Genomic DNA, 12,180 nt, shown 5'->3' on the forward strand with positions numbered 1-12,180 from the left:
TTTGTATTGATATGTAATACTCGTATTGTAATTATGTATTCAGATTTAATACGCCAACTAACTATATCCAGAATATATTCATGCAAAAATTCAAAATGTATTATTTCAAAATGTAACCTGAATCTATGACACATCGTTATATCACTAATACAAGTCGGAATGTGAACTAAGTCCTACGTGGAACATTTCTACAAGTACGCTTATTATGACCTTCCTGCCCACATATGCTACATGAATGTTGATTTTTCTTCTGTGGCAATTCACTGAACGACTTTTCGCGCTTCTTCTTTGGCCTTCCAGGAGGTCTTTTCCATTTGGGTGGTAAGACAACTTCCTGCTGGATACGAAAAGTGGGCTAGATTGTATGCACCTATTAATAGGGGATGGACCATGACGTCAAATATTGCTGAGTCAATCAATGCCGCACTTGTGTCAGCAAGGGAATTGGCAATATACGACTTCCTCGAAGAAGTTAGGAAGATGTTTGGACGTTGGAATTGCAGCAATCGGAAAGAAACTTCACAGACATACACAACGCTTGAAAAAAAAACCCATGATATGCTTACCTTGAATGAGGTAATGTCTACACGCATGACTGTAAGTTATTTTTTTATAAGTCATTGTATCCTATATTTATCCATGGTACAAGGTGTATTTATTTTTGATACAATTTCTACTATTCAAAATACAGAACTTATGCTAATTGTATCGTTAGTTGAATTTAATGGTTTTGTTTCTAACCATATGCACTTCATAAGCAGATAGTTACTATATATCACTGTATTCACCAATCAAGATGTAATCATCTTTAATATTCTACCAGCCTACATATAGAATGTATCATATTGTATTCAATGTATTTCATTGTATATAGCTGTATTTTCTTTGTATTTTATATATACATATATGTTTGTATTCAATACAAATTTGTTTGAATTCAATATATATGATGATTCTGAAAGCTAAATAAAAGTTTAATGCTGTATATTTAAATTATATTTTAATTATATATCTATATTGTAATTAATACGTCTATTCTTTGATATATAAATGATTTTTTTTAAAAATGTTTTAAACTAATTGGTCTTTGTTTAAATGTAGGTGGTACCATCGACCGAATACTTGCATACAGTGAACGATGAAGGCATTACATCGTGTGCCTCTTAGAGAGAAAATGCAGTTGTGGGTAGTTCCAAGTTGATGAATTACCATGCCAACACGCTTGGGCTGTCTTGAAGAGCAAGTTTCTAATGCCAGAAGATTATTGCTCTGACTATTACAAACCAAAGTTTGTTGTAATGACATATGAGGTGCACGTGTATTCACCCTAATATCTACCTTCTCCACCTTCTCCATTAGACTGTCAAATTCAGCATGTATGTATGCTTTTGCCATCGAGAAATATATCTCGCTCAACTTTGAATGACTCTTTTTGAATTTCTTATATACGTTGTTCCATAGATGCCATATACAAGTAAAATGTGGTACCGCTGGATACACTCTTGATACAGATTTGATGATACTCTCATTCCTATCTAAAACGATGCACATGTTTTCCCTCTCACCATATTCTTCCTTGAATTGCTCACAGAACCACGACCAAGAAGCATCGTTCTATGAATCAATAACACCATATGCTAGTGGTAGTATATATAAAGACAATTGCATACATATTATAAATATGTATTTCAATCTTTAATAGGTAGTAATATAATCAAATTTTATTATAATCCCCATACTCACCTGCACCATCCAACGTGCTGGACGAGATGAATGTCCCGGTGTAATACGATTTTAAGTGGCTTCCATCCACAACCACAATGGGTCTACAATGATCGAACCCCTTTATAAAGGCATACAAAGATATATACACATACATGAACTCATTTTTTGGCGATTTTACCATTCTAATATGCGAACCAGGATATGTCATATCCATTGTATATAAGTATCCTGGTAATTTATTGTATGAATCAACCGGTTCACCTCTCAAAAAATTCATTGCCTTTTCTTTAGCCCGCCACGCCAACATGTAACTAACATCTACACCAAAATCTGATTTCACATCATCAATTATATCCTTTGGGGTATATTTCCTCTTATAATTAGTAAGCTTGGACCTAATCATACCACCGATAAGACTTCTGGAATGCTAATAAGCCCGTGTATCATAAGGTTTGCTCTATTATATTTAGAGGCATGTAATTCTTTTGGACACAAATTTTCTGTGGTGATCCAAAATATCATCTTTAAATTTAATAATTAATTATGTATTCTAAGACCTCGAAAAATACTATTTATCATTCCTCGACTTGCGTGCGCAGTCCGTAAAATTTTCTGAAAAGTTTTCAGGTGAAAAATGGATTAAAATGTGAATTAGAGGTTTAAAACTCAACTGAGTTGACTTTGGTCAATATTTTGAGCAAACGGACTCAGATCAATGTTTTAACAGTTTCGGTAGGTCCGTATCGTGATTTGAGACTTGGGCGTATGCCTGGAATCAAATTCCGAGGTCCCTAGTCCGAGATATGGAATTTTAATAAAAAATTTAAAGTTTAAGTTCAAATAGTTACCGGATGTCGAATTATGTGCAAATGACCCCGGAATAGATTTTTGATGATTTCAACAGCTCTGTATGGTGATTTTGGACTTAGGAGCGTGATCGGAATTTTATTTGAAAGTCCGTAGTGGAATTTGGCTTGAAATGTCGAAAGTTGAATTTTTGGGAAGTTTGACCAAGGGGTTGACTTTTTGATATCGGGGTCAAAATCCGATTCTGAAAATTTTCATAGCTCCGTTATGTCATTTATGACTTGTATACAAAGTTTGAGGTCAATCAAACTTGATTTGATAGGTTCCGGTTTTTGTAGAAATTGAAAGTTTCAAAGTTCATTAGGCTTGAATCTATGTGTGATTCGTGATTTTAGCATTGTTTGATGTGATTTGAGGTTTCAAATAAGTTTGTATGATGTTTTAGGACTTGTTGGTGTATTGGGTTGAGGTTTCGAGGGGCTCGGGAGAGTTTCGGATGGTTAACGGATCAAAAGTGGGACTTAGCTGCTATAAAAGCTGCTACAAGTTTTCTGCTGGAAATGCTGCCAAAATCGGGCTGCCAGCCAAAATCGGGCTGCCAGCCAAAATCGGGCTGCCTGTCAAAATCGGGCTGCCTGTCAAAATCGAGCTCCATGTCAAAATCGAGCTCCCTGTCAAAATCGAGCTCCATGTCAAAATCGAGCTCCCTGACAAAATCGAGCTCCCTGACAAAAATCGAGCTCCCTGACAAATCGAGCTCCCTGACAAAATCGAGCTCCCTGACAAAATCGAGCTCCCTGACAAATCGAGCTCCCTAACAAATCGAGCTCCCTCACAAAATCGAGCTCCTTGACAAAATCGAGCTCCCTAACAAAAATCGAGCTCCCTGACAAAATCGAGCTCCCTGACAAAAATCGAGCTCCCTGACAAAATCGAGCTCCCTGACAAATCTGTAAGTTATAAAAACAGGGGACTTCATCCCATTTGCCTTTTAGACGAATTGGAGCTTGAGGAGATGCAATTTTGATATATTTTCAAGGAAAAATATTTGGGTAAGTGATTCTAACTTGGATTTGGTCAATATACACGAATATATCATTGTTTTCACCATTTAATTAGTGTTTTGAGATTGAAATTTGAATTTTTTTTGAAATCTCATAGAAATAAATTTTTGAGATTTCGGTGTCGATCCGGAGTCGGATTTGAGTGAAACAGGTATGGTTGGACTCGTAATTGAATGGGTTGTCGGATTTTGTAAGTTTCACCGGATTCCGAGATGTGGGCCCCACGGGCAATTTTTGAGCTAATTTCGGATTTCATTGCAAAATGTAATATTTTCTTATGAAATTGATTTCTATAATTTTTGTTGACTGTATCGAATTAATTATGACTAGATACGAGTCGATCGGAGTCGGAAAATCGAGGAAAAAATATAATACTTGATTAAATTAGAGCAAGTCGAGGTAAGTGACTTGTCTAACCTTGTGTGGGGGAAATTTTCTCTAGAATTGATATTAATGTGATTATTGAAATGTGTTAAAAGTCGTGTACACGAGGCGACGAGTGTGTACACGGGCTAAATGTAAAAGATTATATTTTTAACTTGTGTAGATCATTGTTGCGCATTTATTAAATTATTTTATCTTGTTATATTTTTCATCATTGATCTGAGATATATATTTTAAATTTGTTTGACCTTTTTCTGCTAATTGTTTTACCTGTTTAATTGAAACTTGATTTCTTTTATACTGTGCATTATTTGAAGGTTGATTTTTTTAAAATTAAATATTATTAATATGAAGTATTTGACATTTTTAAATTTGATATTGAAGCAACGTATTAAAAAAATTGAAATATTATTTTCCTGAATTATTTATTCTTGAATATTTTTGTAAGATTTTTTGGTACTAATTGTGATGGAGCCGTGAGCTCTTTATTGTAGAAAAAATATTATTGTTGGATTATTCTGGCATGAGCCGTGAGCTCTTTATTATTGAAAAATATTGTTATTGATTTATTGTGGAAAATTGAAATATTGGGCACTTGAAGTGTAAATTGTGATATATTGTGATATTAATACGCATGCAGTGGTATAAGGTCTGGGTATTAAACGCACGCGGTGAGATAAGGGTGGCTTGATACGCGTGGCTAGTAGGGGTGACTACTAGAAGTCATGCGGTGTGATAAGGGTGGCTAAAACGCAGGATGCTATTTCGGAAAAAATATGTTCTTTAAATAAATTGTGAAGGCTCCCGCGGTGGTATAAGGAAATGAGATATTGTGAAATTATTTATAATTTGGGACTACGAGGCGGTACCTCGGTAGTGCCCTTGTTGATATTGATTTATGGCCATAGTTGCCTTCGATTAATTGTTGTGATTTTCATAAAATTGAAGGAAATTCTATTTTGATTCCACGAGATATTATTTGCAATTATTTGGTGCCATTAAATTTGACATACTGTTTGATTCATTTTCAATGTCATTTTATTTTACTATATTGTTAAATATTTTACCATGCCATTATAATATTCCAGTAGGGCCTCACCTGAACTCGTCACTACTCTACCGAGGTTAGGCTTGGCACTTACTAGGTACCGCTATGGTGTACTCATACTACGCTTTTGCACATCTTTTTGTCCAGATCTAGGTACATCTTACCAGCCTAGACGTTAGTGAGTTACCTGCGAACGGAGACTTCGAGGTATATCTGCCAGCGTCCGCAGACTCCAGAGTCCCCTTCTATCATTTTATGTTACTTCCTTATATTTTATTTAGACCTTGATATATAGAGACATTGAGAATAAATTCTTAGAAGCTTGTGATTTATTTCTTCCGGGTTTTGGGAGTTGAAATTGTTTGAATTGTAGTTTCTTTATTTCAGATATTTATTATTATTCCGCATTGTTAGGCTTACCTAGTTTTAGAGACTATGTGCCATCACGACATCCTACGGAGGGAATTTGGGGTCGTGACAAGTTGGTATCAGAGCACTAGGTTCATAGGTGTTATGAGTCACAAGCAGGTTTAGTAGAGTCTTGCGGATCGGTACGGAGACGTCTGTACTTATCTTCGAGAGGCTATGGAACTGTTAGGAAATGTTCACTTCTTTGATTCCTTGTCGTGCGCCTTTGTTGATTTCAAAGTTCTAAATAATTTTCTTTCTATTCTCTCACAGATGGTGAGGACACGCACAACTGGATCTGATGATTAGACACCCGCGCCCCCTGTTGGAGCCGCAAGAGGCCGGGGTCGGGGCAGAGGCCGAGGAAGACCACGTGGTGCAGCCAGAGCACCTGCACGAACTGCTGCACCAGAGCCACCAGTAGCTCGAGTTGGAGATCAGGCACCTGAGATGCCTGTTACTACCCCTGCACTTCAGGAGACTCTTGCCCAGTTTTTGAGCATGTTTGGCACTTTAGCTCAGGCAGGATTAATTCCACTTGCTCCTACCACATCTCAGGCTGGGGGAGGAGCGCAGACTCCCGCCACCCGTATTCCAAAGCCACGTGCCCAAGTTGACCATGCCCCAGAGGTTATACCAGTGCAACCAGTTGTCCCAGTTCGGCCTGATATTAGGACAGCAGTTTCAGAGGGGGAGCAGCTCAGGCTCAAGAGGTATAAGAAGTACCACCCTCCCACTTTCAACGGTTTAGCTTCAGAGGATGCTCAGGGTTTTCTGGAGGAATGTCACCGTATCCTTCGTACTATGGGTATTATGGATTCCAGTGGGGTTTCTTTCACTACATTCTAGTTTAGAGGAGCAGCCTACCCGTGGTGGCGGGCATATGAGTTGGATAGCCCCACTGAGGCATCTTCACTCACTTGGACTCAATTTTCGGATATGTTCTTAAGGGAGTATGTTCCTCAGAGTCTTAAGGATGCATGGCGTGCAGAGTTTGAGCAGTTACGCCAGGGTTCTATGACCGTGTCAGAGTATGCGGTCCGATTCAGTGATTTGGCTAGGCATGCACCAACCTTAGTTGCTACTGTTCAAGAGCAGGTTCGTAGATTTATTGAGGTTCTTCACCCTAGTATCAGATACAGTATGGCCCGAGAGCTAGAGATGGACATCACATACCAACAGGGTGTGTCAATTGCTAGAAGATTGGAAGGTATGCGGACTCGGGAAAGGGAAGAGAGGGAAGCTAAGAGACCCCGAGATTCTGGAACATATAATAATTCTCGTGCCCCAGTTGCAGCCCGTCATGGTAGAGGTTATGTGAGCCGTCCTATTCTTTTAGCACTTTTAGCTTCTAGTAGTATTCTGACTACTCCCAGACCTCAGGTTCCATATTATGCACCACCAGTGTCTTCTGTACCTCCTGTACGGGGTGCTTTCAAACAGTCTAGTCGATCAGGCCCGAGCCAGTCCCAACAGCCACGTCCTCCGAGGGCTTGTTTTAAGTATGGTGACACTCGTCATATCATGAGGGATTGCCCCATACTTAGGAGGGGTGCACCTCTACGGATTTCTCAGGCCCCACCTATTCCACAGGGTCCTCAGGCTTCTCAGGCCATGATTACTGCACCAGTTGTCACTCCACCTGCACATCCAGCTAGAGGTGGAGGTCGGGCAAGTAGAGGTCGCCCTAGAGGGGAGGCAAGGCCAGATATTATGCCCTTCATGCTAGGACAGATGTTGTTGCATCCGATTATGTTATCACATGTATTATTCCGGTCTGTCATAGAGATGCGTCAGTCTTATTTGATCCAGGCTCTACTTATTCTTATGTGTCATCTTATTTTGCCCCGTATTTGGGCGTATCACGTGATTCCTTGAGTTCTTCTGTTTATGTATCTACACCCGTGGGTGAATCTATGATTGTGGACCGTGCGTATCGGTCGTGTTTAATTGTTATCAGTGGTTTTGAAACTAGGGCTGATTTATTATTGCTAAGTATGGTGGATTTCGATATTATTTTGGGCATGGACTGGTTGTCGCCCTATCATGCTATTCTGGATTGTTACGCCAAGACGGTGATGTTGGCTATGCCAGGTCTACCGTGGCTAGAGTGGAGAGGTACCTCGGATCATGTTCATAGCAGGGTTGTTTCATTTCTTAAAGCTCAACGAATGGTTGAGAAGGGGTGTGATGCGTATCTGTCATATGTGAGAGATGTTAGTATTGATACTCCTACTATGGAGTTAGTTCCTGTAGTGATGGATTTTCCTGATGTATTTCCAGCAGATCTTCCAGGTATGCCACCCGACAGGGATATTGACTTTGGAATTGATTTATTACCGGGAACTCAGCCCATTTCTATTCCACCATATTGTATGGCCCTAGTAGAGTTGAAAGAATTAAAAGAACAGTTACAGGAGTTGCTTGATAAGGGTTTCATTCGGCCCAGTATATCACCTTGGGGTGCTCCTGTCTTATTTGTGAAGAAGAAGGATGGTTCTATGCGGATGTGTATTGATTACCGCCAGCTAAACAAGGCTACAGTGAAGAACAGGTATCCATTGCCACGCATTGATGATCTATTTGATCAGTTTCAGGGTGCCAGAGTGTTCTCTAAGATCGACTTACGTTCAGGCTATCATCAGTTGAAGATTCAGGAGCTAGATATCCCGAAGACTGCTCTCAGGACACGGTACGGTCATTACGAGTTCCTTATGATGTCATTTGGGCTAACCAACGCCCCAACATCATTTATGCACTTAATGAATAGTGTATTTCAGCCCTATCTTGATTCTTTTGTCATTGTATTTATTGACGACATTCTGGTGTATTCTCGGAGTCGGGAAGATCATGAACATCACCTGAGGACTATGCTTCAGACTTTGAAAGAAAAGAAGCTATACGCAAAATTTTCTAAGTGTGAATTCTGGCTTGATTCAGTGGGATTTTTGGGTCATATAGTTTCATGCGAGGGGGTCAAGGTAGATCCGAAGAATATTGAAGCAGTGCAGAGTTGGTCCAGACCGTCCTCAGTTACGGAAATTCGGAGTTTCCTTGGTTTGGTAGGGTATTATCGCCGATTTGTAAAGAGTTTCTCTTCTATTGCTGCATCTATGACCAAATTAACCCAGAAGGGTACTCCGTTCAGGTAGACCGAGGAATGTGAGAAGAGCTTTCAAAAGCTCAAGACAGCTTTGACTACAGCCCCAGTATTGGTATTACCTACAGGTACATGATCTTATATTGTGTATTGTGACGCGTCGCGTATTGGTCTCGGCGCAGTGTTGATGCAAGACGGTAGGGTGATTGCCTACGCATCCAGACAGCTAAAGGTGCATGAAAAGAATTATCCTGTACATGACCTGGAGTTAGCAGCTATTGTTCATGCCTTAAAAATTTTGCGGCATTATTTGTACGGTATCCATTGTGAGATCTACACCGATCACCGGAGTCTACAACATCTGTTTAAACAGAAGGATCTTAATTTGCGGCAGCGGAGATGGTTGGAGTTGCTTAAGGATTACGATATCACTGTAATGACCCAACCAGTCATTTTAACTTTTAGAACCCCGTTCCCTAAAATAAAACTTTCCATATGGTGCTTGTAATGATTTATGACTTGCGGGGATGGTTGGTTCGGGATTTGGAAGTGTTTGAGGTGAAACCGGAACACTTGGTTCCTTAAGTTGGCCTTAAAGTGCTAAGTTTGACTTCGGTCAACATTTTGAGAAAATGACCCCGGAATAGAATTTTGATGATTCCAACAGATCCGTATGGTGATTTTGGACTTAGGAGCGTGATCGGAATTTTATTTGGAAGTCCGTAGTGAAATTAGGCTTGAAATGGCTAAAATAGGAATTTAAAGTTAGAAAGTTTGACCGGGGAGTTGACTTTTTGATACCGGAGTCGGAATCTAGTTCTGAAAATTTTCATAGCTCCGTTATGTAATTGATGAATTATGTGTAAAATTTGAGGTCAATCAGAGTTGATTTGATAAGTTCCGACATTGAATGTAGAAGTTGAAAACTCTTAGTTTCATTAAGCTTGAATTGGGGTATGATTCATGGTTTTAGCGTTGTTTGATGTGATTTAGAGGTTCGACTAAGTTCGTATGATGTTTTAGGACTTGTTGGTATATTTGGTTGAGGTCCCGAGGGCCTCGGGTGAGTTTCGGATGGTTAACAGATCAAAAATTTGAGTTAAAAAGCTGCTGCAATTTTTTCTCTTCTGCTGCATATTCTGGGCTGTGATCGAGCCTCAGATCGAGCCCCAGATATCGAGCCTCAGATCGAGCCCCAGATATCGATCCCACGATCGAGGCCTGAGTCGAAGCCTAGATCGAAGGCAAGGCTCGAAGCCTCGATCGAAGGCAAGGCTCGAGGGCATGATCGAAGGTAAGGCTCGAGGGCTAGGATCGAGACCCATGCTCGATGCCCTGATCGAAGGCTCAAACTCGATGCAATGATTGAGGCTATGATCGAAGGCCCAACCTCGATACCCTGATCGAGGCCATGACCATGTCCCTGAGATCGAGCTCCCTGAGATCGAGCTCCCAAGATCGAGCTCCCCTGATCGAGCTCCTTAATCGAACTAGGCAGAGCTGTAAGTTATAAAAACAGAGGACATTCGTCCCATTTGCCATTTTTGGCGAACTTGAGCTTGAGCAGAGACGACTTTTGGCAGATTTTCAAGGAAAAAAAATTGGGGTAAGTGATTCTAACTCGGATTTGGTCTACATATACAAGTATATCATTGTTTTCACAATTTAATTAGTGTTTTGAGATTGAAGTTTGAAAAAGTTTAGAAATCTCATAGAAACGAAATTTTGAGATTTCGGTATCGATTCAGAGTCGGATTTGAGTGAAACTGGTATGGTTAGACTCGTAATTGAATGGGTTGTCGGATTTCGTAACTTTTGTCGGATTCCAAGATGTGGGCCCCGCTGGCGAATTTTTAATTAATTTCGGGATTTTTATCAAAAATGTAGTATTTCCTTATAGAATTGATTCCTATAATATTTAGTGATTGTATCGAATTATTTTGGCTAGATTCGAGCCAGACGGAGTTGGATAATCGTGGAAAAGGCCTTATAGTGGATTAAATTGGAGCAAGACGAGGTAAGTCTCTTGTCTAATCTTGTGAGGGGGAAATTACCTCATAGGTGATTAAGATTAAATAATTGTTGCTAATTGTGAGGGCTACGTACGCACGAGGTGACGAGAGTCCGTGCGTAGCTACTATTAATGCTAAAGTCCGGGTAGTTTAGGACTCAAAGCATGCATTACTTTTATAAATTGTATTCTTTGATTAATTAATATTAATTGATATATATATGAATATATATTGTGAATTGTTAGATAAAGATATTAAAGGATGAAAACCTCATATACTTGATTCTCTGTTTAAATTATTAATTGTCAAAAGAAATTGTTCTCCTCCCAAATTTATCATATAATAAACATACTATCCTTCCGGAGGCACATAAGAAAATGTCCTCCTTTCTTGTGGAGCGGGCCGAACGCTTCGGCAGGATAGATGCATCTATGGATCGTGCCGCACGTCCCTCGACAGTGTACACGACACTCTGGATCGGGCCGTACGTCCTCGACAGAAATCGTGCTTAATAATAATAATTACACGATACTTTAATAAATTATTTCAGCTCGTGAAGCTAATTAATAAATTGGAAAATCCTTGAAATTTAATAAATTATTATTCTTGCTTGTTAAGGAATTAATTGTTACTCCTGTAAATGAGATTTAATTGATAAATTGGAAATTATTTGAGTTGAAGGAATTTAATTAATATATTGAGAATTGTTACATTTGAAGGAATTTGATTATTTTCGCTGAGTAAAAAAATTATTTGTAAATTCTGTAAATCATGCTGATTTAAATATCTTAGTTTTATTTCAATTATTATTCACCTATAGTGAGTGTCAAAGTCGGCCATCTCGTCTCTACCACTTTGAGATTAGGCTTGATACTTACTGGGTACACGTTGTTTACGTACTCATACTACACTTGCTGCACTTTTTATTCAGGATCTGAGATAGGTACTAGTGGAGGACCTATCATCACATACCCACGTCATCCCGAGGTATAGTGGTGAGCTGCCTTTCTGAGCCGTTCTGCAGCTACCAGTGTCTCTTCTGATATTTACATTCTGTCTATTTTATTTCAGACAGTATTTGAAGTTTTGTATAATCTACTAGATGCTCATGCACTTGTGACACCAGGTCTTGGCACACACATTGGTAGAAATTAGTATTTTATTATCTTCTTGGAATAAAAGTTTAACCAATGCATGTTTGACTTATTAGTTGGCTTGCCTAGCTGTAGTGTTGGGCGCCATCACGACCTATAGGTGAAATTGGTTCATGCCAACATGGTATTAGAGCACTAGGTTCATGTAGGTCTCACAAGTTATGAGCAGACCTAATAGAGTCTTGCGGATCGGTACGGAGACGTCTGTACTTATCTTCGAGAGGCTATATGGTGTTAGGAAACTACCTTTCTTCATATTCTATCGTGCAATTGATGTAGTACTAAATATCCTTCTCTTATTCTCTCACAGATGCTGAGAACACGCTCTAATGAGATTTCAGACCAGGGAAGAGCTACTCCCCCAGTTGCTAGAGGCCGAGGCAGAGGCCGAGGGAGGGCTCCAACCCGTGGTAGAGGGTGAGGACATCCCAGGACTATTCCGGTTATGCCGCCAGTGGATCCAGCAGAGAATCCCATT

The sequence above is a fragment of the Nicotiana tabacum genome, chromosome 23 (assembly GCF_000715075.1).
Source record: "Nicotiana tabacum cultivar K326 chromosome 23, ASM71507v2, whole genome shotgun sequence".
Lineage (NCBI taxonomy): Eukaryota > Viridiplantae > Streptophyta > Magnoliopsida > Solanales > Solanaceae > Nicotiana > Nicotiana tabacum.